We start from the raw sequence: 27,065 nt of genomic DNA, 5'->3' as shown, positions 1-27,065 counted from the left end.
TCATAGCCAAAATGTTAACCAGTAGAGGTGGGAAGTATGCACTTGTGTAAATGTGGCTTCGACCCTGAATGTCTTGAGTTGAAGCCCCATCTTTGACTTTAGCCTTAAACTGCACAGAGATAGTGTACTGGCTGGTTTTATGTCAACTTGACACATGCTAGAGTCATCAGAGAGGAAGGAGCCTCAGCTGAGGAAAAGCCTCCTTGAGATCCAGCTATAAGGCGTTTTTTTTTTCAATTAGTGAATAATTGGGGAGAGCCCAGCCCTGGGCAGATGGTCCTGGGTTCTATAAGAAGGCAGGCTGAGCAAGCCATGAGGAGCAAGCCAATAAGCAGCTCCCCTCCATGACTTCTGCATCAGCTCCTGTCTCCAGGTTCCTGCCCTGTGGGAGTTCCTGCCCTGACTTCCTTTGATGAGGAACATCCATGTAGAAGTGTAAGCTGAATAAACCTTTCCCTCCCCAACTTGCAGCAATAGAAACCCTAACCAAGACGGTATTTCCTCTACGTACTGATGATCTTAATTTCTTAAAATCCACTGTTTAGATAATGCAGACAAACTAAAGGGATCTAATAAAAAGCCAACCAAGACCAGTGAGAAACATGGCATTTCTTAAAAACAAAGAAATACAGTGTCAGAAGGTGAGGTCCCTTTACCTAATGCAGACTCTGGGTAGGGCTGTTATTTTAAAAATAAAGCGCTTTATGTGTCTCCCCTCTGTTCCTGGTTGCTAACCACTGCAACTTATTTATAGCAAGAAAGCCATTAAAAAAAAGTTTGGGGGTGTTTTAGGGAAGACTGTTATTATTTTATTTCCTAGACAAAATTAAAAAATACCACTTTTTCATAGCAGCATCTGCAAGAACATTTTGGTGACTTCCTTGTGGGAAGATGGTTTGTGAGGTCTTCAGAAACACACAGTTCCCTTCCAGGCTCAGTGTGTGGGGAAACAGGCATTTGTCTTAATCTGTGGGTGCCTGCTTTCGTGCTGGGAGAAGGATGCACAGGGCTGGAGAAGTGACCTTCAACCGAGGAATTCAGCCAAGACCCTGACTGTGACAGAGCCTGCTGGTAGGCTGCCTGGCACCCATCTCCTGTTTCATCCTCACAGGGAGCAGAGCATGCCTAGAGAAAGAACAGTTCCCAGTCAAAAGAAGTGCTCTGTTTCTTCTTGTTCTTGAAATAGAGGTGCAATGGTTGGCATCCTAGCAGTCATATTAAATTAGGAGGTATGCTTGGGATTTATTGCCACACACAGTGGACCTTCTTCATAAAGCTGCTTTGTAATGTCATGGTGCCAGCCCTGGATTTCCTTCAGTGGATACTCATTTACATCAAGAAGGAACTGTGTAAGTCATAGCAGTCAGACCTCTGGTTTAGCCTTTGCTGTATCCCCATCCCTGGTAGTAGAGTCAAGACACTCTACTCCTTATCTGCAGACTGCAGACACCTCATCATTCTGAAACTCACTGGGGTTTGGTGTGTGGGCAATTTGAATAATCCAACTAATGGGGGTAGATTTTAGCCAAAGTTAGAGTACCTTCAAAATCCTTTGTTTCTTTTCCACCATCTGCTTTGCAGATAAGATGACAAAGGACCAAGTTTTCAACCATCAAAGATAACTAGTCATTGAAGCTGGGTTTGTGAACACAGGCATCTAAGCCCCAATCCTCCTCCCACCCCACCAAACAAAGACAGTCTGGGTGAATCGTGGAGGTCCCATAAACTATTGCATGCACTTGAGCACTGAATATCATGTGGCTTCCTTCCAACACAGAGTAGCTCAACACATATGGCCCAGGATGCTGGTAGAGTGCCCTGAGCTCATACCTCATGCACAACCCATACTCCAGCACCACCAAAAGGGCTTTTACTCAGTGTCCAAAGCCCTTTATGATCCTGTTGCTATTTAGTGCCAATTTTTGTTAGCTGTAGTCAGATTACATACAGGCCCGGCAAAGGAAGGAAAGCGTAGGCAATTATTCGTCCCTGTCAGATCTGAAGCTGCTCTGAGATGGCGTTTAATTAAGCAGTGGGAGTGCTGCCCTAATTAGAAGGGGCTCCTGAGTGGGAGGCAGGGAATTGCAGGACCAATTGAAGTTCTTGGTACTGTTGCTTTACTGCTGAAAGGAGAGCTGGTGAGTTCTGTAGCATCCCTCGGCACTGTGGTCTTTTTAAGATTCAGAACTGTTCATTGCTTTCCTAAGCCCTTTCTTACTTCTCATTGCATCTGTGAGCCTGTGATTTGCAGACAACATGGGTCCTTTGATTTTTGTATAATTAGCTCCAGCTTATACCCCATATAAAGGCTAACTACTCTGAGATCTACCTTCATGCCCCCCACCCCAAATGTATTTTAGTGGAGGGATTTCCAGGATGTGAATATTAAGTAGAGCTTTCTTTCTGCCCAAGCAGAGCCGTTATCCAATCATCGATGTGACTCTGCATTTGCTGTCTACTTCCCTATAAACAGAATCGACCACTCAATGGGCTGATCATCCCTGCTTCTCTCTTCCAGTGAGGAAACAGCCACATTTCCCTGCCTTGTGAAAGTCAGCCGCTGTCAAGCTAGAACCCAGATCCATTGGAGCAATTGTGCAAGTGCAGAACAATAACTTTCATCTCTCTGCCTCCCATTTTGTACCAAAAATTTTGGAAACTGTGTACGGTAGCTTGTGAATGAAATAAAGTTGCCTAACAAGTACAGAAACAGCATCACATAGAATACTGACCTAAGAAATTGAGACTTGAGTTCTCTCCTCATCTCTATGACTGACAGCTGCTGTGACCTTCAGCAAGTTAGAGACCATCAGAGGCCTCCAGTTTCTCTCCTGAACCCTGAACCCTGAACCCTGATGTGTTAGCTTTGGATATACTTCACTAGATTAAGTGCTTTGTAAGATCTGAAATTTGCAAAGATCAAGTTAAGAAAAGAGAGCTCTGGTCTACGGCCATACCACTCTGTAAGCACCTGATCTCGTCTGATCTAGGAAGCTAAGTGGGGTTGGGCCTGGTTAGTACTTGGATGGGAGAAGAGAATGCTCTGGTGCAGAAGAGTCATGGTGTTTCACACCTTACACTCTGGATATTGTTTCTCTGCAGAATCAATCATGCCTAATGCTCCCTATATAAACAATGCAGCCCGGTGCTGGTGACGGGCATCTTTGATCCCAGTGCTCAGGAGGCAGAGGCAGGTGGATCTCTGTAAGTTCAAGGCCAGCCTGGTCTACAGAGTAAGTTCCAGGACAGGCTTCAAAGCTACACAGAGAAACCCTGTCTCAAACAAACAAACAAACAAAAAGAATGCTTAGGACGCTGATCGACATAACTGTATTTCTCCTTCCAATGCCTTTTTTGTGTATGGTGCTGGCCCGCATCCTGTATATGTATCTGTGCACCACATTCATGAAGTGTCCTGGGAAGCCAGGAAAGGGCATCAGTTACTTGCTCAGGAATTAGAGTTAACAGATGATTGTGAGCTGCCACGTGTAGTCTGAGCCTGCCTCTCTGTACGAAGAGCTCTTAACTGCTGAGCCTTTACTCCAGCTGCAATGCTGTGTTTCAACAGGTCCTTTCTCTCTCCTGGGCTCTTCCACAACAAGAGGAAAGCTGAAGCATACAGTGAATTCACCCAGCAACTTGTTATGTACTGTTGTTGACACTTCACTCTAGATGCCAAGCAAGGCACCTTAATGTAACATTTCAGAAAGGCAGGTGCTTTTTTAATACCCACTCACAAACCTTTGCCAAAAAAGATGGCACCTGATCGATGGTGTTTGTTTTCATCTGATTTTCTTACAGAGAGAGAGAACTTCCTATTCAGGCAGGCTGTCTGGGGAAGTGGGGTTTGCAGGTGAAGAAAAGGCGATGATGTGAGGGTCAGTTAACTCCAGTGCAATCTCACTATTATAATCAAGGGGAACAAAAGGGGGCTGTTAGCATTAATGCTGTATTCATGCTCAGGTTCCTCAACATCACTGCCTGCTAGGGGAAACATCTCTGAAGCAATTGCCTACAAACATGAGGACTTGAGTTCAGTCCTTCAAACATGCACTAAAACAAACAAAAAAGCTAGGTGTGGTGGCTCATGCTTACAATCCCAAAACTGGGGAGGCAGAGACAGATCCCTGGACCCACTGACCAGCCAGCCTGGCCTACTCATTGATTACCAAAGCATTAAGAGACCCAAGATTCGGCGGCCAGGGAGATGGCTCAGCAATTAAGAGCACTGGCTGTTCTTGCATAGGACCCAGGTTCAATCCCCAGTATCCGCATGACAGTGTATAACTGTAACTCCAGTTCCAGGGGACCAGACACCCTCATACAGACACATTCGGGCAAAAACACCAATGCACATGAGATTAAAAATAAAATTTTAAAAAAGAGACTCAAGATTGCCATGTGCACACATACTACACACGTGTACATGTGAACATGCATGTTCAGCCACACAAAGAATTAGTGCCTTCCTCAGATTGAAGTATTCTCAGTCATCTGTGTATTAATGAAAAGTAAGAAAGAAAGCATCAAAAATCAATGTGTGGCCCAATTTTTGACTCAGCTTCACCTCTGACCTGTTCTATGAATCTATTGAGTTCATGCTGGGCCTTAATCAGAATAATACTAACTCTGTGCCCGGTGCACGTGTGGAGAAGACCAACAACCTTTATTCAAAAAGGGCCCAGGGCTCCTTTAATGAGGAAGGACAGAGATTGCTCCTGACACAGACTCACAATAAGGGAGTCTGCACTGACAGAGGTAGGAGCCCAGTCTCCTTAGGAAAGGGAGTGTGCGGCTTCTACAGCCAGGATGGAAACCGGAGTCAGCTGCAGGTGGATTCTGGAAGCATACAGAAGCATACCATAAGTGAATGTAGATGGGCTCCTATTTTTAACATTAGCTAAGCCATGTCTGTGTTATAGTCTAAGTGTATCCTTTGTAGGGGCTGGCATTCCAAACCACCAACTTCCCAAGAGTTGGCTTTTCCAGAAGCCTGTCTGAACATACCATAATAGTTTTGTTGAACAAACAGCATAATATGTTTTCTGAGATTAAAATAGTTTACTTGTGTGAAAAGACTTCCTATGGAAGAAAAACTTAAAGAATAAGCCAATATTTCTAATTTTGGTAATGCAAAACTATGGTTTTGAGAAAAACATGGCTCCCCTTCCCATCAGACTTCAGTCTACAAAGATTGTGCCAGGGTTCCCCAGAGTTACTAAGGCATATATATCCAAAAATCCTGGAGACCTTGGCTTACAGTCTAAGACTTAGACATTCCAGTCAGTAGAAAGCAGGAAGCTATTGTTTTCAATGAGGCAAAGTGTCATTTATGTCAGAGTTGAGTATAATTGAACAGTTTAACTGGCTGTGGTCACCCACACCCATAATCCCAGACCTAGGAGAGACTGAGGCAGGAAGGTCAATGTTTTGAGGTCAACCTAGAATTTGTATTAAGACTCTCTCTCTCTCTCTCTCTGTCTCTCTCTCTCTCTCTCTCTCTCTTCTCTGTGTGTGTGTGTGTGTGTGCGCGCGCGCGCGCATGCATGTGTCTTATTTGAGAATGGAACCAGAACAAAAGTTGAATTCATCTGGATTTTTCTGGGTGCTAAATAGGAATATTAAAACTTGCAGTTTGGGTATATCTGCATTTGTACACATCCAGCTTGAATAATAATAATAATAATAATAATAATAATAATAATAATAATAATACACAAGGGTTAGGAAGACTCCAGAAGCAGATTTAAGTCTGAATAAGCCAGTTTATTTAAATTCTCAGTTTCAGCTTCCTCACCTATGAAAATAGCCCAGGACCCAAGGAGTAGGATGACTGAATGGATAAGAATTGTGCTGAAATGACAGCTCAAACACGAGCATTCCAAATAAGGAGCAGGCTCAAAATAATACCTGTGCTCAACAGTGCTGGGCACAGACTCACTGCTGCCCAATCCCAGAGCCAGCTCTGGTCACAGGGAGCAGACCCAGGAGGCAGAGTCTTAAACTCTCCCCTAGGTGATGCTGATGGTTGGGAAACCACTAGAGAAGCCTGGCCTCCCCCTGCACCTCCCCCATACCACTCCTGCACCTCCTCTGTATCACCCCCTCCCTGTATCTCTGCTGCAGGTATAGGTATTGACCTCACCTCCTAGCCAGAGAAGCAGATGCCCTGACTCTTTGAATTTCGAAGGTCTCTCTCCCAAACAGGAGTCCTTCCCAATTCCTTCCTGTCTGACACCATTCCTTCTTCAAGCAGAGATCTCAGCCAGGCTTTATCTCTAGAAAGGTCTGCCAGCTAAAGTTACTTCCTCATTCAACCTGCCTTGAACTCTGATGTCTGCAAAGTACCATCAGGGAGAATTCTGTCCATAGAACTGGAACCACATTGTTGTGTCTTGTAATACGGGCAACACTGTGAGCAGGGAAGACGCAGGGCCGAGAAATGCTGGGGAAGCTATGCCATTGCAGAAGGAAATAACACATGTACCAAACATCCCGTTTTCCCATCTTAAAGTCTACCAACATATGAATCTAATTTCATAGAGTCTTCTCCCATGGTAACTAGGTGCAGGTTAACTTTTCTCTACAGTTGCTTTCTTGCCACATTTGAAACTCAAAAAAGTAGGGAAAGGTATAAAAGCAAGAGATTTTAAAAGAACCCTGTACACAGAGATAGAAAGTTCTTTGTGCTTCCTCTAACATATTTACCCTTCATGTGGGAAGACATTTTTTAAAGGCACCCTGCCAGGATAATGTAAATAAAAATAAATACAAAGGTTAAAAAAAAAAAAAACAGTAAGGAGAGCCCAAGAGATAGCTCAGTGGGGATGGGGAATGTGCTTACTATACAATCAGGACCTGAATTTCCAGCTCTAGATCCCACATAAAGCCAGACACAATATCACTCATTTGAAATCCCAGCACCCATACAAGATGGGAAGCAAAGATAGGAGAATCTCTAGATGCTGATGGGCCCTGGCATACACTACGGTAAATGACAGAAGACCCTGTCTCAAGGCAGAGGGCAAGGACATGAGATTATCGTGTGACATCCCTAGTGTACAGTAGCATCCATGCACCTGCAATCATGTACATGAACACACCCACAATAAAGAGAGTAAGAAAACAGGGATGAGAAAGGAAAGGAAGAGGACACACTCCAGGCATGGTAGCACACACCTGTAGTTCCTCCTGGTGGCAGGAAGAACAGGAGTTCAAGGTCAGCTTTGGCAAGGTGAAGACCAGCCTGATGCTGTCTCAAAGCAAACAAAAGTAAACATAAAGTGCTAAGGAACCAAGAAAAATGCTTATTATTTGACATAGAATTTTCAATGTACTGGTGCCCTTTTGTCAACCCTCTCGTTAAGATAAAATTACAGTTACAGTGACAAAATGGATGGCTAGAATATACTATTACAAAGTTTCTCATTTGTCCATTGTGTGCCAAATCCTATACTTCATATGCTATGGTGATAAAGCCTTTTGCATTAATGCTGTCCTCCTCCAGTGGCTCAGTTTCATTTCTTGTTGCTGTGTTTAAGAACCCAGACAAAGGCAGTATAGGGGATTAAGAGGTTATTTCAGCTCCAATTTCAGGTAACAGTTCATCATATCAGAGAAGTTACAGATGTAGGAGTTGAGGAATTTGATCAAATTTCCTCCACAATCAGAAGAGCTACACAAGCTAGTGCTCTACTCACTTCCTGTGTTCCCTGCCTAGGGAATGGTGGCGCCCATAGTGAGTGGGTCTTCCCATATCAACATACTAAAGATAGTCCGGCACAGACACACCAAAGGCCAACCTGATCCAGAGAGTTTCCTGTTGCTGGAGATTCCTGCAGCTGTTTGACCCCAAATAAACACACAGACACTATATTAGTTATGAAACTGTTGGCCAATGGCTAGGGCTTCTTATTGGCTAGCTCTGTCTTAATTATTAACCCATTTCTACCAATCTAAGTATTTCCACATGGTCTTATCTTACCGGAGAAGGGTCCAGACCTCTAACTCTCTTGGCAGCTCACATGGCAACTGTTTTGGCGGGCCCTCTCTGCCTACCTTTCCCAGAATTCCCCTCATCCTAGTCCCTCCTATCTTCCTGCCTCATTGGCAAGACAGTGTTTTATTCATCAACCATTGAGACTTCCTCATAATCTAGGTGGTTCTAGATTTTATCAAGTTGACAATTCCAACTAGCCATTGTGTTCTCTAGCCTCAGCACAATTCAGAGTTTTGTGGCTGGCTATATTTTACCATCCACGTGCTCTGTTTCTCATTTTTCTGGCAATGTCACTCTGGCTTTTATTGGCCATCTTTCCTTCCCTTATGCAACCATGTGTCATGGATAAGCCACCTCAGGTGTGCTAGCCCCTGGCAATCAGCCCCAACTGTGTGGGTTGGGGTAAGCAATAAGTTAACACTCAGTACATACTCTGAAACCTTTCTTTCATATGCTCAGGTTGATTCTCCCAGCCATAGGATATTTCTAGAAGAAGAAGAAGAAAAAAAAAAAAAAGAAAGTCCTCAGTAGTTTTATGTTCAATTCAGTTTAGACCTCCTATCTCAATCTTTCCCATTAAGAGTAAAGCAGATCTCTGGGGAGAAAAAGTTTTTATTTCCTCAAACAAAATAATCCTTCTATTAGGGTTTGTCTTAGTTACTGTTCTATTGCTATTTAGAGACACCACAACCAAAGCAATTGCTATCAAAGAAAACACTTAACTGGGGGCTTGCCTACAGTTTTAAAGGTTTAACTATTATCATCATGGTGGGGAGTATTGTTAATGGATCATAAAGAACCTCTCAGCATAGTTACTTATTTACAATATGCAGAAAGAGTTGTGGGGTTTTTTAGCATTAATATCAGAAATGTTTATTTTCTTTAAAAAATATGAAATGCTTCATAAATTTGTGTGTCATTCTTGTGCAGGGGCCATACTAATCTTTTATGTATCATTCTAATTTTATTATATGTGCTGCTGAATCAAGCACCAGAAAGAGTTGTTTTATATTTTGAAACCACTGAATTTTTACCAGATGATACAGAATTGACTTTATTATTTATTCAGTTACAACACATAATCAAGAACAGGAATCATCCAATATATATATATATATATATATATATATATATATATATATATATATCTATCATGCATCTGATCCCATATAGGTCTGCCAGGCCCTCTAGCACAAGGCAATGATGAAATTGATCAACCACTGACAGGCAATGTGCTAAAGGCCTCATAATTTCACCATGTCAATAGCAAAGGTTTTTAAAAAGACTTTTCCATTACTTGGCAACAAGCCAAGGCCATTATAAAGACATGTCCTATGTGTCTTTAATACAACCAAACTCGGGCTTTATTTGTACAAGCAAGATATCACCAGGCAGACAGGATGCTGGAGCAGTGATGGTGAGCTTTACATCCTAATCTGCAAACATTAGGCACACAGAGGCTAGACACACTGAGCCAGGAGTAGGCTTTTGAAACCTCAAAATCCAGCCCCCTGCTGTGACACACCACCTCCAACAAGGACACATTTATTACAACATGGCCACACATTCTAATCCTTCCCAAACAGTTCACCAACTGGGGCCTGAGCATGTAAATATATAAGCATATGAAGGCCATTCTCATTCAAACATTCACAAGGGTTCTGACCTTAGTAATATAAATGTCAGTAAGACTCTTGAAATCTGTTCTGTCTTTTTTACTATTATTTCCTGATTGTTTAAAAATAGGTTCTAAGACCAGGTGTGGTATTTCCAGCACTAGTAATTGGAGACAGAAGGGTCTGGACTTCGAGGTCATCCTTGGTTACATAGCAAGTTGAGGTTAGACCTAGCTCAGTGGTAGAACACTGAGGATTTCTAGACTGAAAAAGGAGAGAGAGGGAGGACTCTGTCTCTCTCTTCCTATCTTTCTTCTCTCTCCCCTCTCTCCCTTTCCTTTCTCCACTCCCTTTCACCCACCAAAACTTCCTTCCCACATTAAAAAGAAAAAGGTAAAAACTATGTACTATTTATTCTCAGCACTTCCTCTCATTTTTCTGTAATCTAGAACTTTTTGCTGAACAACCAGCTTCTTTTTTCTCTGGCACTTCTTGGTAAACAACATGAGGTTGAAAATGCTCTGTGACTTGAAGGTCATCTAGCCTGGTGTGGTGGCACATGCCTATAAGCCCAGCTTTCCAGAGACAGAGGTAGGATCACAGCAAGTCTGAGGTCATCTGGTCTACCCAGTAAAGTCCAGGCCAGCTAAGACAACATAGTGAGACCCTATTTCAGAAAAACAAAATGGCCAGGTGTGGTGGCTCATGGCTTTATTCCCTGCACTAGGGAGGCAGATCTCTGTGAGTTCCAGGACAGCCAAGCATATGTAGAAAGACTCTGTCTCAAGAACAAAAAAAAAAAAAAAAAAATCCTAAAGGTGCATTTTAAAGCATTGCTATGAAAAAACACCATGAACAAGGCAATTTGTAGAGAGTTTATTTGGTTTTATGGTTCCAGAGGGAGAATGTCCACCATGGCAGGGTATTGTGGCAGCAGGAAGAGCTGCCTCTGACAAGCAGGACATAAAAAGAAAGAGAATTGTCCAAGTCCACCCCCAGTGACATATTTACTACAGCAAAGCCACAGCTCCCAAGCATCCCAAATAGCTATACCAACTAGGGACCAACTATTTAAACATCCAAGCCTTTTGGGGTACATTCTCATTCAAACCACTGCAAGTAGCATATTTAAAGTTTCAAAAGACTCAAAGCACCCTATAGATGAAAATATAATAAATCTCACAAAGACCAAAGAACATAATCACCTTTGCCTCCCCCAATAGGAACAGACCATTGATCTACATTTTCACCAGAACTGAATGATACCTGGACATCCATCTTTCAGAAAGTTTTCTTTGAAAATGTTTTGACCATCATTGTGTTTTCAAATACCATCATCAAGTTTTCTATGGTGATAGGCGGCAATGCCTTTGCTTCTGTATGTGAGGAGTAAGTAGTCAATCTACTGACTGACTGTTCTTTAACCACTAAGACAGGCCAGTCTGAAGAGAAAGCAGAATTATATTGTTTAGTGCTTTGGGGCTCTTGGGTGAAAAATATTTTTAGATATTGTGATTAATAATTCATGAGTGAGAAAACTTTACCAGACCAAAAAAATTCAATATTTTTGTTTGGAAGTTATCTCTACATATATTTGCCAGTGCCCCGAAGAAGCAGGCCCACAGTGAATTCACTTTGGAGACTGGACATGAAGTCCAACTCATAGTATTCCAAATACAGAGATGACGCCTATCCCTGGCCTGAGTTTTCTCCAGTCTCATCTAGAAGGTAAATCAATACACACTAGCCCTTTATTTTATTTTTCATCAAGAATATGTGGGGGTGTTTTGTCAGTGTGTATGACACATGTATACAGTGTCCACAGAGGTCAAAAGAGGCTATCAGATCTCCCCGGGACTGGAGTTACGTATTGTTTTGAGCCACCATTTGGATGCTGCGAACTGAACCTGGTACTCTGGGGGAGCAACTCTTGACCATTGTGCTCTCCAGATCCTACAGTAGCCCTTTAAAAGTACTTTATTACACTGTTGACTTGGAGATGTGAGCACCTATACTTGACATCTTTTATTTTAACATCCTTTTTTCTAATGATAGAGAAGACAAAGAGCTAGTTTGCTCTGAGTTCTCTTTGAAGACAAAGGAAACTAAGGATGAACCAAGGTCTCCTGCTTCCAAGTGTGAACCACGAGAAATAAGACTCTTCTTCCCCCCACAGCTTTATAAACCAACCTGACATTTCTTTCCTGGAGCCTGGTGATTTTACAGTTTCTGAAATCTGGGGCTTCTTGATCTATGTGGGAGGAGCTCAGAATCATGGGGAGGGGGCACTTTTTGAGCATCATGTATAAATCACACATACCTCATCCCCCTGTGTGTGATGGCTAACCCTCCTCGTCATTTTGACAAGGTCTAGAAACAAGCTTCTGGTGGTATCTGTGAGGGATTGTTAAATTAGGTTAACTGAGGGGAAGACCCAACCTAATGCCAGACTGAATATGCAGAAGAATGTGACTAAGTACCAGCATGCATCACTCTGCTTCCTGAGCGTAGATGTGATGTGACTACAAGTTCCCAGCCATATGCATACCTTCCCTTTCATGAACTGTGAGCTTTCCTGGGGGTATTTTATCACAGCAACCAGACAGGTAACTAATACACACCGAGTGCATCCCCTTCAGAAAAAGCTTACATTGTCTTACAGCTTCAAGGGGGTACAGTCTTTCATGTGAATGAAGATGTGGTAGCAGTCAGAGAAGGCATGGTGGTCATCTGAGTGGTCACACAACGCCCATACTAAGGAAGCAGAAAGAAAGCAGGAAGTGAGAGCAGGTATAAAGCCCCAAGGCTCTCCCCCAGTGGCTCACCTCCTCCAGTGCAGCTCCACTTGTAAAGGTTCAACAGCCTGCACAAATCACTACCAGCTGATCAAGTGTGCAGCCACATGGTCTATAAAGGACATTTCACATCCAAACCACCACAGTGGTGATGGTTGGTGGTTTCTGTGTTTTGATTTTGAAGAGAGTCTCATGTGGGCAAGGGATTCAGGCCTTGCCTGGAATTCACCACATAGCCGGTGATGACCCTAAACTCCTGAGTCTCCTATTCCACTCTCACTAGTGCCATCAAGCCAGGCTAGTGGTTTCTATTTGTCTGTGGTTGAACTGTTGTCTGTCCATTTCCACAGACTGATGTTAATGTCTGTCCAGGCAACCAGACATTTCTAGTTTGAGATAAATGAATGTTGTGGACTCTGTGACATGTCCTAATGTGCTGTGACAACTGCTCTCCTGCCACTCTTTTGTATTTAAAGAACAGAATCAGCTAGAACATCTAGGCAACCCAGTATCAAGTGATTTTGAAGCATTGGTTGAGACAATTATCAAGTCTGCCTTCTGAATATGCTAATGTAATAAAATAGATTATAGTGGTAAATTTGGCTGTGGATAAATTTAATCAAAATCCATGTAACAATGTTTTGTTATTTTAATGCATTGTTTGATCAAATTTATAAGTATTTTAATTAGGATGCCTACATGAATAGTCATACCTGAGCCAGCACAAGTGCTGAATTGCTAATTTCAATGCCTTTCTGCCTCTCTGTATGTTTATTGTCTGGTGCCCTTTTCAAAGGTATCTCTGTATTATTTATCTCTTTCAGTGTAAGAAATCATCTCTAAACTCATTGGGCTGGAACATCAGTAACCAACCACCATCCCCTTAAACCTGGGGTCTCTGCTTAGCAGGGAATTCAGGCTAGAAGTGCCCAAGTTTGCCATCAGCTGGGGCTGCAGCCATCTGAAGGCTTTATTGACTTCAAACGATCCCCTAACATGACTGGCAGGTGGAGCAAGGCCCTCTGTTCCTCCTCTACAGACCTCTTCACAGGGTTGCTGGGTAGCCCCACAGCCTAATGTCTGGCTCCCCAGAGCAAGATAGAAGATGCAATGCCTTCTACTGACCTAGTTTTAGAAGTCACACACTGTCTAGCTTTTGTCTTAATCCTCTTGGTAGCACCAGGCTAGCCCTGATTTTGGGAGTGAACTGTATGAGGGCATTACTTTCAGAAGCAGGGGATAATGGAGTTTGCCTCAAAGGATGGGCCTATAGCCTCTTGGAATCTTTTCCATTATTTCATGGAGCTTATTCTAGTCAGTTTTAACTCTCGGCGAGTCACTTTCACATGTGTTATGGTTTACTCTGATATGTCCCACAAAGTCTGGTGCTTTGAATATTTGGTCCCCTGCTGGTTGTGTTATTTTGCAAGGTTTTTGAACCTTGGAAGGTGTGCCTAGCTGTAGGAAAGAAATCTATCTCTTGGAGTGAATTCTTGGGGATCTGTTATCTCTAAAAATTTCCTGGCTCTGTCTCTGTGTTCCCAGGTCTACATGTGAACAGTTAGCATCTGCCACAAAGTTTTTCAGCCATGATGTTCTGCAGGCCTGCCTGCAGCCTTGCCTCCTGCCATGATGATCATAGACTAACCCTCTGATACTGTAAGCAAGCCCCCAATTAAGTGTTTTGTTTTTAAATACATTAAATACTTGGTCACGGTATCTCTTTACAGCATTAAAATAGCAACTAGGACAGTATGGTAGGCAACAAATATTACTTGATTTTCCTACAATTGAACTGTGTGTACAAAAATCCTTTGTGGTTATGAATTGCCATTGCTCAGTATTGAGAGTGTGATGGTTAGTTGGATTTGACATCTTGACACAATCTAGAGTCACCTGGAGAGAGTCTCAGTGAGGGACTGAATAGGTTAGGATGACCTGTGGGCATGCATGTGGGGGTGTGCCTTGGTCATTTTCACTGAAGTGGGAAGACCTATCTCCTCAGCAGGGTATCCTGCCTGGGTTGTATTGGAGTGGAGAGAGTACACTGAGCATTAGTATTCATGTCTTCATTTACTCTGCTCTTGACTGTGGCTGTGGCGTGAGCAGCTGCTTCAAGTCCTGCCCACCTTAACCTCCCTGCTATGATGGACGGTAACCTGGAAACATAAGCTAAAATAAATCTTTTCCCCTACATTGCTTTTGTTGTGATATTTTCTTATAGCAAGAGGAAATGAAACTAATTCAGGAAGTAATTTAAAAGTGAGCTATGGCTTCCTTATCTTTTGTAGACACTGTGAGATATATATTTTATATTGCCTTCATAAAAATAATTTGAAGTGCCAGTTACATAGCTGAGTGAGTAAGGGTTTTGGCAGCCAAGGCTGACACCCTGAGTTCAGTCCCCGGAACCCACATGAAAGAAAGAGAGAACCCGCTCTCCAGAGTCATCACCTGACCTCCACACATGCAGAGAGCTTTCAGTGTGCTTAACACAAAGAGGTTCTGGGCAAAGCAGCATGTCTGTCTGTGTGGCTGGTGCTGTCAGGATCGCAGCCTTGGCTCTGGCAGACCTAACAAACTAGGCTCAGCCCCCCCCCAACACCCAGTTAAAGAGACAAGTGATATTGAGACGCAGAGAAGGGGAAGAGGAACAACAAAGAGGCCACACCACACTCCCAAGTCCACCTTCCAGGAGCTGACACAAGGTTAGGTTTAAAAAGAAGGCAAGGAATATCCAGGGCCTAGAGAGTCTTGGTCAAGGCAGTCCCACAGTCGTCCCCAGTCTGTCCTCCAAAGTTTCCAGGGAAGTGGTCAGAACTGTATGTTATGTATTCCTTTTTTGGTTTTGTTTTGTTTTGTTTTGTTTTTCGAGACAGGGTTTCTCTGTATTGATTTGCAGGCTGTCCTGGAACTTGCTCTGTAGACCAGGCTGGCCTCAAATTCACAAGAGATCCGCCTGCCTCTGCCTCCCAAGTGCTGGGATTAAAGGCATGTTTGTATGGGCACACACTGCCACAGTACATGTGTGGAGGTCAGAGGGCAACTTGAAGGAGTCATCTCTCTTCTTCCATCTTTGTATATATTCTAGGATTTGAACTCAGGTTATAGACTTCTTTTGGCCAGGACCTTCGCCCACCTGCTGAGCCATGTCACTGACCCAGAGAAATCTGTTCCTAAGAGACAAGATGAGATCCCCTAAAGCTGGTACCAAGGAACCAGTCTTTTCTTTTCTTTCCACTTAGAAAATTCTGATTTCTTGAAGTCCATCGTTTCAATACTCTGGTAGCCAAAGGGAGAGTCACGATGTCTCTTTCTTTGAGTTTCTTTGATTTTGCCATGACATTTACACCTGGAGAGGCCCACGGAAGTTCCAAGCTTTTGCCCTGAGTTGTTCCTGAGTTGTATCTTTTTAATAGCAAACTCCAAATAAGAAACCTTGATTGGGTGACTTCTGTGAGCCATTCTAGTATAAACACTTAATCTGTGGGGTCCGGGCTGTACTCAGGTAGGTATTTATTACTGGGGTTCTCTCACTTCCTGTCTTCTTGAAGGAAAGAATTTGGCCAAGAGACAGAGCCGATACTGCAAAGAGAGTTTAGAGTGGGTTGCCTCAAGGCAAAGAACAGCCCTAGTAGTTCTGTGTTGGGGATTTTATTTTTCTTCAAGATTTATTTTTAGGTGTGTGTGTGCATGCACAGGAGCATATACCTTAAGAAGGCTGAGAGGAAAGCATTGGATCCCCTGAAGCCAGAGTTACAGGCAGTTGGGAACTGCCCTACTTCTGGGAGCCAAACTTAGTCCTTAGGAGAAATGGCAAGCAGTGTTCTTAACTGGAGAGCCATCTCCTGAGCCCCAAGTCATGAATTTTAAAGGAAAAAAAAAGAATATTTATGAAGTAGGTAGCATATTCATGAGATAGAGTTCTCCTATCCCAAATCATGGTGAACCATGCCTCCTTTTCGGTATTTCTTTGCACAGTCTCCATTAAAATAAAAGGTACCTGAACAGCAGTTCACATGGTACAGTGACACCAGGTCTTCTGTGGGTACAGAACCTTCATTAGAGTACATGGTGGGAGGACACCCTGGTTTCCGATGTAAAGGGAACATCCTAAATGTAGCTTCAAGTATGTTTAACCACAAAGGGGGTTTGTGACTGTCAGGGGACTCAGCTACTGTTTCCCCAGCAACCGTGTTTCTAACTCCTTGCTTACCCAGTACTGGTTTCTGAAATGAATTTGGAGACCTAAAGTTGGGTAACTGCTTGGTGTGGGCACCCCGCCCAACGTGTTGCACATTTGGCATCAAAACCCAACTGCGGTTAAGAACTGAGAGTCAAACACGGGAGGATGGGAGTTTCGTTTGGTTGGAAACTGCTACTGAACATCAAGGCACGCGAGAGCATGATGTTGTAATCTGAGTGTGGGGCCTGTCCATTTCTGCTGACATTCGCATTGTAATTGCAGTGTCTATCTAGAGAGATGGCATCATTGATGGTGTGACTTCTGGGAAGGTCTCTGCTGAAGAGGAAAACAATGTAAATGGTATCCATGAAGATTTCCTCTGTTTCCAAGGAGCACAATGAATAGTGCTACTTTTTTTTTTAAGCTTCATTTGTATTTCTTTTTTTTTTTTATTTATTTTTTTATTTAATTTTATATAACAAAGTCCAATTAAATGAAAACAAACATTTATACACAATATTTGGGAATTTGGGTGTCGTTCTTTCCAAGCTACTTCCTGCTGGTAAGGGACGCTGTCCTGGGGGATTCGAAGAAGATTCAGATATCCTAGCTGTAGTCTGCAGGGCTGCTCCGTCCAGCTGTTTGGAATGTAGGATCAGCTTGTACTCTGTTTCAGGCGGTCTGGCATGATCAAACCACATTAGTCTGGAAGGAATCCACATCTTTTCATTTTCTGTGGAAACAAAAATGGAAATACTTTTCCCCAGTAACTTGTTCTTCAACTTAATTTTTGGAGTCAAAGCGTATTTTTTTTTTAATTTATTATTTTACATGTCGATCCCAGTTCCCTCTCCCTCCCTCCCTCCGAGTCAGTCCCCTGTTGGCTTCCCAGCTATCAGTCTAGTGGCCCTTAGCTCCTCCTTGTTCAGGTAAGCTGTCTCTATGTACTTCTACCGCATGGTCTTGTCCTTTCCATCTGCTTCTGGGTTCTAGTTCGGCTCAGTGTTTATGTATGGGTGTTTGCTCCTGTTTTCAACAGGCATTAGTTGAGGACTCCATGGAGAAGTTAGTTGTTGATCTCACTCTCCGGGAAGGGCATTTATGATAGCCTTTCCACGGAAGCTGAGATTGTTAGTTGGGAGCAGTCTTGTAGTTCCCTCGACCTTTCTTTGTGTTCAACTTTATCTTCAAACCAATATTGGCTCCCTCTTTTATGTTCTCTCTCTCTGTCTCTGTCTCTCTCTCTCTCTTTCCTATTTTCCATTCCTAACCAGGCTCAATCCTCCTGGTCGCACATGCCTTCCTCTCCTCCCTCTCATTTTCTCCTACTTCTCTCTCCATTAGCTGTCCTCCCCCACTTTACCTGAGGTCTGGGGGACTTGTCCCTTCCCAGTTCTGTGAGGGACTTTATATGAATCTCTTAGAATACAACTTGTATCCTAGTTCCTCTGGTGATGTGAATTATAGGCTGGTGATCATTTGATCTAGTTCTAAAATCCATATATGAGTGAGTACATACTGTGTTTCTCTTTTTGTGACTGGGTTACCTCATTCAGGATGGTTTCTTCAAGTGCCATCCACTTGCCTGCGAATTTCAAGATACCATTATTTTTTTCTGCAGAGTAGTATTCCATTGTGTAGATGTGCCACATCTTCATTAACCATTCTTCAATTGAAGGACATCTAGGTTGCTTCCAGGTTCTTGCTATTACAAATAGTGCTGCTATGAACATAGTTGAACAGATGTCTTTGTTGCATTGATGTGAATCCTTTGGGTATATGCCTACAAGGGGGATTGCCGGGTCCTGTGGTAAACTAATTCCCATTTTCCTGAGGAACCGCCATACTGATATCCAAAATGGCTGTATGAGTTTGCACTCCCACCAGCAGTGGAGGAGTGTTCCACTTTCTCCACATCCTCTCCAACATAAGTCATCACTGGTGTTTCTAATTTTAGCCATTCTGGCAGGGGTAAGATGGTATCTCAAAGTTGTTTTGATTTGCATTTCCCTGATAGCTAGGGACGTGGAACATTTTCTTAAGTGTCTTTCACCCTTTTTGATTTCCTCTATTGAGAATTCTTTCTTCAGTTCTGTACCCCATTTTTTAATAGGGTTATTTGGTGTTTTGTTGACTACTTTCCCGAGTTCTTTGTGTATTTTGGTGATCAGCCCTTTGTCGGATATAGGATTAGTGAAAATCTTTTCCCAGTCAGTGGGCTGCCGTTTGGTCTTGTCAACTGTGTCCTTTGCCTTACAGAAGCTTCTAAGTTTGAAGAGGTCCCATTTATTAATTGTTTCTTTCAGTGTCTGTGCCCCTGGAATTATGTTCAAGAAGCGGTCTCCTATACCAATTTGTTCAAGGGTAACTCCTACTTTCTCTTCTAAGAGGTTCAATGTGGCTGGATTGATGTTGAGGTCTTTGATCCATTTGGACTTGAGTTTTGTGCATGGCGACAGACATGGGTCTATATGCAGTCTTCTACACACCCTCATCCAATTGTGCCAGCACCATTTGTTGAAGATGCTGTCTTTGCCCCATTGTATAATTTTAGCTGTTTTGTCGAAAGTCAGGTGTTCATAGGTGCGTGGATTAATATCAGGATTTTCAATTCGATTCCATTGGTCTACCTGTCTATTTTTATGCCAATACCAGGCTGTTTTCAGAACTATAGCTCTGTAGTAGAGCTTAAAGTCAGGAATGGTGATGCCTCCTGAAGTTCTTTTATTGTATAGGGTTGTTTTGGCTATCCTGGGTCTTTTTGTTTTTCCATATAAAGTTGATTATTATCCTTTCAAGGTCAGTGAAGAATTGTGGTGGGATTTTAATGGGGATTGCATTGAATCTGTAGATTGCTTTTGGTAAGATTGCCATTTTTACTATGTTTATCCTACCTAACCAAGAGCATGTGAGATCTTTCCATTTTCTGGTATCTTCTTTAATTTCTTTCTTTAGAGTCACAAAGTTCTTATTATATAGATCTTTTACTTGTTTGGTAAGCGTTACACCAAGATACTTTATGTTGCTTGTGGCTATTGTAAAGGGTGATGTTTCTCTGATTTCTTTCTCTGCCTCTTTGTCGTCTGAATAAAATAGGGCTACTGATTTTTTTGAGTTTATCTTGTATCCTGCTAGTTTGCTGAAGGTGTTTATCAGCTGTAGGAGTTCCCTGGTAGAGTTTATTGGGTCGCTTATGTAAACTATCATATCATCTGCAAATAGAGACAGTTTGACTTCTTCCTTTCCAATTTGGATGCCCTTGATCTCCTTTTGTTGTCTTATAGCATTAGCTAGAACTTCTAGTACGATATTGAAGAGATATGGAGAGAGAGGACAGCCTTGTCTTGTTCCTGATTTTAGAGGAATTGGCTTAAGTTTCTCTCCATTCAGTTTGATGTTGGCAGTTGGTTTGCTGTATATTGCTCTTATTATGTTTAGGTATGTTCCTGTTATCCCTGACCTCTCTAATACCTTTATCATGAAAGGGTGTTGAATTTTATCGAAGGCTTTTTCCGCATCTAGGGAGATAATCATATGGTTTTTCTTTTTCAGTTTGTTTATATGGTGGATCACGTTGATAGATTTTCGTATGTTAAACCATCCCTGCAATCCAGGTATGAAGCCTACTTGATCATGGTGGATGATTTCTCTGATGTATTCTTGAATTCGGTTTACCATTATTTTATTGAGTATTTTTGCATCGATGTTCATCAGGGATATTGGTCTGTAGTTTTCTTTCTTAGTTGTGTCTTTGTGAGGTTTGGGTACCAAAGTTATTGTGGCCTCATAAAAAGAGTTTGGCAATAAACCTTCTGTTTCTATCTTGTGGAACAGTTTGAGGAGTAGTGGCTTTAGTTCTTCCTTGAATGTCTGGTAGAATTCTGCACTGAATCCATCTGGCCCTGGACTTTTTTTGGTTGGAAGGCTTTCGATGACTGCTTCTATTTCATTGCGGGTTATAGGTCTATTTAAGTTGTTTGTCTGTTCTTGATTTAATTTTGGTAAGTGATAGTTATCCAAAAACTTGTCCATTTCCTTTGAATTTTCAATTTTTGTGGAATACAGATTTTCGAAGTATGACCTGAAAATTGACTGGATTTCCTCTGTGTCTGTTGTTATGTTCCCCATTTCGTTTCTGATTTTGTTAATTTGCATGTTCTGTCTCTGCTTTTTCGTTAATTTGGATAAAGGTTTATCTATCTTGTTGATTTTCTCAAAAAACCAACTCTTTGTTGCATTGATTTTTTGTATTGTTTTCCTGGTTTCTATTTTGTTGATTTCAGCCCTCAAGTTGATTATTTCCTGGCGTCTGCTCCTGCGGGGTGAATTCGCTTCTCTCTGTTCTAAGGTTTTCAGTTGGGCTGTTAATTCATTTATGTGACTATCCTCTGTTTTCTTCATATGGGCACTTAGTGCAATGAACTTCCCTCGTAGCACTGCTTTCAAGGTGTCCCATAAGTTCGGGTATGTTGTATCCTCATTCTCGTTGAATATTAGAAAGTCTTTAATTTCTTTCTTTATTTCTTCTTTGACCCAGGAGTGGTGCAATTGCACATTGTTAAGTTTCCATGAGTTTGCAGGTTTTCTGCTATTTGTGTTGTTGTTGAATTCCAATTTTAAAGCATGGTGGTCTGGTAAGATACAGGGGACTATTCCTGTTCTCTTGTATCTGTTGAGGTTTGTTATGTCTCCTAGTATGTGGTCGATTTTAGAGAAGGTACCATGTGGAGCAGAGATGAAGGTATATTCTTTTGTCTTTGGATGGAATGTTCTATAGATGTCTGTTAGCCCCAGTTGAGACATAACTTCTGTTAATTCTTTTGTTTCTTTGTTGAGTTTCTGATTTGTGGTCCTGTCTAGTGTTTATTCGACTTTTAAAACTTTCCTTGGGGGCAGCAGGAGGGAAGATGGCGGACGGACGAGGAGAAGCTACCTCCGGGCTGGGAGAAGCACATGAGCGGCAGCTGAGGCCGAGTGTACTACTCCAACCACATCACCAACGCCAGCCAGTGGGAGCGCCCAGTGGTGGCAGCAGTGTTGGAGGCAGTAGCAAGAATGGCCAGGGTTGGCGAGCCTTCCAGGGTACGCTGCCCACATCTAATGGTGAAGCACAGCCAGTCTCGGAGGCCCTCATCCTGGTGGCAGGAAAAGATCACTAGGAGCAAAGCAAGGAAGAAGCATTGGCTATATACAGAAGATTAAGTCAGGAGAAAAAGACTTTGAATCTGTGGCCTCACAGTTCAGCGATTGCAACTTTGCCAAAGCCAGGGGAGACCTGGGTGCCTTCAGCAGAGGTCAGATGCAGAAACCGTTTGAGGATGCATTGTTTGTTTGCTCTACGGACAGGGGAGATGAGTGGGCCAGTGTTCACAGATTCGGGCATCCATATCATCCTGCGCACAGAATGAGGGCAAGCAACTGGCCAGCCTACTCAGGCTGCCAAGGAGTTCATGGATGCCCCTTCCTGATACTGTCACACAGTATTTATTATTCCTAAAATGGCTGGGAAGGGGGCTCTGAGATAAGGACTCTGAGCTCCCTTTTTCCTGTTTGTCCCTAGTTGGGGCTGTCCTAGCCAGGCTCCTTCTGAAGGAATTCACTTCAGGAGGGCAGTGGGGGTGTGGAGCCACCCCCCCCCAGGCTTAGGGAGTCAGAGGTGACCTCCTGACCCCTCCCCCCAGGTCCCAGAGACAGGCAGGAGGGCCTTGTTTCTTGTTGGTTTTTATGTTCCATTCCTCTGTTCAGTTGCAAAAAGCAGATGCTCCACACCTAGCAATGCAGCAACTCAGCCTCAGGGTGTGATGCAGCACCCCATGTGCCTTCCATTAAACTTGGAGCCACTGGGGGAAAAACAAAAAACAAAAACAAACAAACAAACAAAAAAAACTTTCTTTGGGGATATCTGGCAACTTGCCTTCTGGCTTAAATTTATTCTGCATTATAAAAATTAGAGCCTGCCACAGAACTCAGCATGAATCATAGACAAGATGAAGAAGGAAGCAGGCTAGACTTTCTGAAGGCAAGAATTTGGCTAAAAGAAAAATATCTAAATTATTGAGTTATCTCCATTTTGCATATGCTACTGCTGGGTAAGTATGACACATCCTTGTATTACCACCATTTGAGGGCTGGAATAGCTGTAAATAGAGGCAGTCTTTTCAAACCACCTCCAAAGGTCCCTTGCTTCAGATTAAAAAGCTAGGAAAGTATTTATTCCAGATGAGGTAAGAAACCAGAACTTAGCCTAGAAAATGATTTCAGCACTGACTAATGATACCATTATATTTTTAACCTATATGATAGATCATAGTAGAAACTTATTTTTAAATTCTAAAATGACTAATTTCTTGCCTAAGGGAAGCTAGTTTAAAATTAAGTGCAATATTATGATAACTGACTTTAGTGTAAAACTGGGGGGAAATTTTTTTATCTAGTATATATTCAGCAGAAAATATTGCTGCACAACTCTGTGGGTAGAACTTCTGAAGTACAATTTACTGTTTCATTCTGAATTAATGTTAGGAGTGAAGATATCTCAGGACTCTTTAGATGGTAGCATAGGAACTATGTAGTATTGGTTTTTAGCCCTGTAGCTACCCAGGCGGGTTGGTTTGAGAAGTGTTCAGCTCACATGCCACAGTTAAAGGATGTTTATAGTAGATGATGCTGTTTATTCATTCTGAATTTCTGGCCCAGGTGATTGGCATTACTGCTTGAGATCATCACTGCCATAACTGTGAATCCATCTAAGCAAATCTGTCTCAGTGATATAGACTCCAAGAATCTTAAGTTTTGTCACAGATTCATTAAATTAAAAGCATATGTGCAAAGTAAGTTTCTCTGTGTTCAAAGAACCAAATAATTTGGTTTACAGGTATAGTGTATCATGTTCTACTTAAAGCCTTCCCACAAAGTCTTTTGCGACTGAAGCCCACTCTACTTCTGATTCTCTGCTGTGTACTTTCTACTCACCTTCTTTCTACATGAACACGAGATGAGATGTTTAACCATGCCTCAACAGCACATTTTGCATCAAAGACTCTTCCTTTTCTCAATGTGATTTTTTATCCTTCAGAGCTTAATTGAGTTCTTAGGACATGTAATTAGTCTTCCTGACTACCATCTAGCTAGACCCCAACCCAGCAATGGCTATTGCTTGTTCTTTACATCTTTTTTCTTTTTTGTTTTTGTTTTTTGAGACAGGGTTTCTCTGTGAAATAGTTCTGGCTGTCCTGGAACTCATTCTGTAGACCAGGCCGGCCTTGAACTCACAGAGATCCACCTGCCTCTGCCTCCAAAATTCTGGGATTAAAGGCTGTTGTTATTTACATCTCCTTCTCTGTCACTATTTCCTTATCCTCCTGCACAGCCCACAATTTGTCTTTAACATGACCCAACAACAAGTTGGTATAGTCCCACCACACAAGTTGACATTAGTGTGTCTAGGCACACAAAAAGACAACCATACCAATTTAAGCTAAATTCTGTGCATAATTTAATTTGAAAAACTTCATTCACAGAAGAAAAGTTGAAAAGCTAAATATTTGTGGAAATTCAGGAACTAAATGTGCACAGGGACAGTCTTCTTGGACAAAGAGCATCTCAACCTTGTTCCTAAAGAGAGTGAATTGTTCTTCAAAAAATTGATGTGCATCATGACTTATTTTCTATGTGCAGTTTCCCATATGTCTGGGTAATTTAGTTATCTGCTTTTTTATAATGTATATTAACAATAATTTATAAAACAGTGTCCATATTAGTAGGAGATGGTAACAGATAAAATTTTAAATAGCAATTAATATCAGAAAGCCAAGGCAATCAACATTATTTTTATTGGTTAATTTCCTGATTTTTTAGCATATACCTTTTCTTATATGCCATTTGAGGACCTCTTTGTAATAGTGATTTTTGCTTTTCACTTCCTATAGAAAATTAGCAACTTAATTCCATGTTGCTTCCAGAATGTTCCTCCAGTTCTACCTAATTCCTTTCAGTTTGGCTCAATATATTACCTGACAAAAAGATCTCAAGGAGGAATGATTCACCCAGCTCATAGCCCATGGGATACAGTCCTCCATAGTCCAGAAGGCATGGAGCCCTGAGTGTCATGCTACTGTGGTGACAGGTGGTAGAGAGAGACAATAGGTAGAAGTTGCTTGTCAATGGCGCTGATCAGGAACAGAATGCTTAGCTGGAGGTTAAGAGACTATAAATCTCCAGGCCCCACTTTATGGCCCTAAATATGCCAACTAGCCCTCCCCACCAAGTCCAAATATTTCATAATCTTCCAAATCAATGCCACCAGCTGGGACCCAAATGTTCACACATAGGAGCCTGTGAGGGCCATTTCACATTCAATTCATGCCAGCTGCTTGAAGGCTTTCTTACTCAGACTTGTCGCCACACTTCCAAGTCTGCATAGTGACAGAGGAGTTTAGGGGACACCTACAGAAGAACAGCTAATGATGACTTATCTCTGCATAAAACTGATGAGACCCACACATGTGCACTCGCCAGTGTGTACTGCCACCTCAACTCTGAGATGACACCAACAGGAGAAATGTGACTAAGGGGAAGCTGGAGTGGAAACAGATAAAGGAAGTAGCCATCGCAATTAAAACATCCAACTGTTGCCATTTTCCGTGAATCTGACTGGCCATGTGAATACATTGGCAGGACCCTTGATGGGGTGCCTAGGCTGAGGAAGGCCTCCTTGGCTAAGAACTGCCTCTTAGCTGAAATTCTACTTTCCTCGAGGAAATGGGAAAGACAAAGGCAGAGTGCACAGAAGACAGTCAAACTTTTGAAGGTCTGTTTTGTATTGTTAAGCAAACAGCCTTTTCTTATCCACACTAGATTAAAAAAAGAAAGAAAAACAATAACAAGTATAGAAAGAACTGAGTAATTGATAGGGTATTCCTTTACACAAAAATACTGTTCTTAGGGTGTGTGTGTGTGTGTGTGTGTGTGTGTGTGTGTGTGTGTGTGTAAAAGATGAATGAAACCAAGTAAGCATGATAAAAATACACCATTCTGCAGCACAGTGGTGGTGTATGCCTTTAATCCCAGCTGTCGAGAGGCAGAGACAGGTGGGTCTCAGTGAGTATGTGGCCAGCCTGGTCTACAGAGTGAGTGCCAGGACAGCCAGGGCTACACAGAAACATTGTCTCTGAAAGACAAACAAACAAACAAACAAAAACATACATACATCACTCTGGCTATGCTGACCTCGAGGTCTCTCTTTCTGGTGGGTGTAGCTGGCCTGCAAGTGTGCTCCCTTTAGTATTAGGAGCTCCAGCTTGCTACAGAGCTCCACCCACACAGTTACATAAACACATTTATTACAGCCCACTGTATTTCTGGTTCTTGCTTGACTCTATGATGTGTATATTTCAGGTGTCTGTGTTTGACGAGTAGGCCCCTTTGCACAGCTGTGAGGAGAGCCCAAGAGACAGTTTACAGAGAGAGAGGCCAAGTGTGCTGCAGATACACTCACAGGATGAAGACAGACTGTAGGACTGAAACACCAGATGACCACACTAATTGTATCTGCTATTTCTCGGGACATTATTCCAAATGAGGAAGCCAGAGTTTAGAAAACAATGTAGATATCATAGAAAACAGGAATCTGGCCTATTTTGCTTGGTATGATGAATTCCACTTCTGTCCATGTTTGTACAACTATATAACTTTCCAATGTTATGAAAATTGCTCTGTGCATTCTTCCTGAGGTTTTATAGGGGCTGGTGGTATAGATTCAATGGTAAAAAGCACTTGCCTAGCATACATGTCACAACACCTCGATCCACAGGAAAAAAAAAAAAGTATAGATATACATATATGTGTGTGTGTGTGTGTGTGTGTTATGATTTGCATAGAAAAATATTCAGCCTAAACAGTCATTTAAATAGGTAGTGCCCATGAATAAACAGGATAGCCCATTGTTCTAATCTACTTTGTGTTGCTACAATAAAACACCTGGGGTTACCGAATAAAGTAATTTTTTTTTTGCCTCAGAGTTTTAGAGGGTCAAAATTTATCCATAACATACCAAAAATAAGTGGGGGGGGGCGGCTTGCTGGATGACTCAGTTGGATAACTTCCCTTGCTGTGCAACCTGATGAGCTGAGTTCTCAAAACCACATGTGAAAGCCAGGTGTGCCAGATGCAGTGGTGTACATCTGTAACCCCAACATTCCTATGGGAAGATGGGTCACATAGAAAGAATTTCCCAGAAGGCTATGGGCCAGCAGGAGTGAAGTAACCCTAAAACCAAGAGAGCTCCCCTCTAAACCAGTCACTTCTTTTGGCATTTACATGCCAATTTCAGGCACCTTGCTCTATCTACCAATAAGTGTTTTGCATTAATTCACTTGCTAAACAAAACACAACAAAATTGAAAGGAAAGTTCCCATTGGTAACATGAATGAAGATTCAGTATCTATGGTCAGAAATAGAAGGCAACTATA

General features: G+C 42.2%; 1 non-coding gene and 1 pseudogene across 1 annotated transcript; one reads left to right on the top strand and one right to left on the bottom strand.

Moving 5' to 3' along the window:
• LOC127215788 (peptidyl-prolyl cis-trans isomerase NIMA-interacting 1-like) overlaps positions 1–22,166 on the top strand; it is a 37,432-nt pseudogene extending 15,266 nt beyond the window's left edge.
• Positions 8,885–8,991, bottom strand: LOC127215870 (U6 spliceosomal RNA). The gene has a single exon (XR_007833988.1). It is a non-coding gene; the product is annotated as a U6 spliceosomal RNA (small nuclear RNA).
• Positions 22,167–27,065: the final 4,899 nt, after the last annotated feature.

The sequence above is a fragment of the Phodopus roborovskii genome, unplaced genomic scaffold, assembly GCF_943737965.1.
Source record: "Phodopus roborovskii unplaced genomic scaffold, PHOROB, whole genome shotgun sequence".
Classification (NCBI taxonomy): Eukaryota; Metazoa; Chordata; class Mammalia; order Rodentia; family Cricetidae; genus Phodopus; species Phodopus roborovskii.
This window is presented reverse-complemented; position numbering and strand designations above follow the sequence as displayed.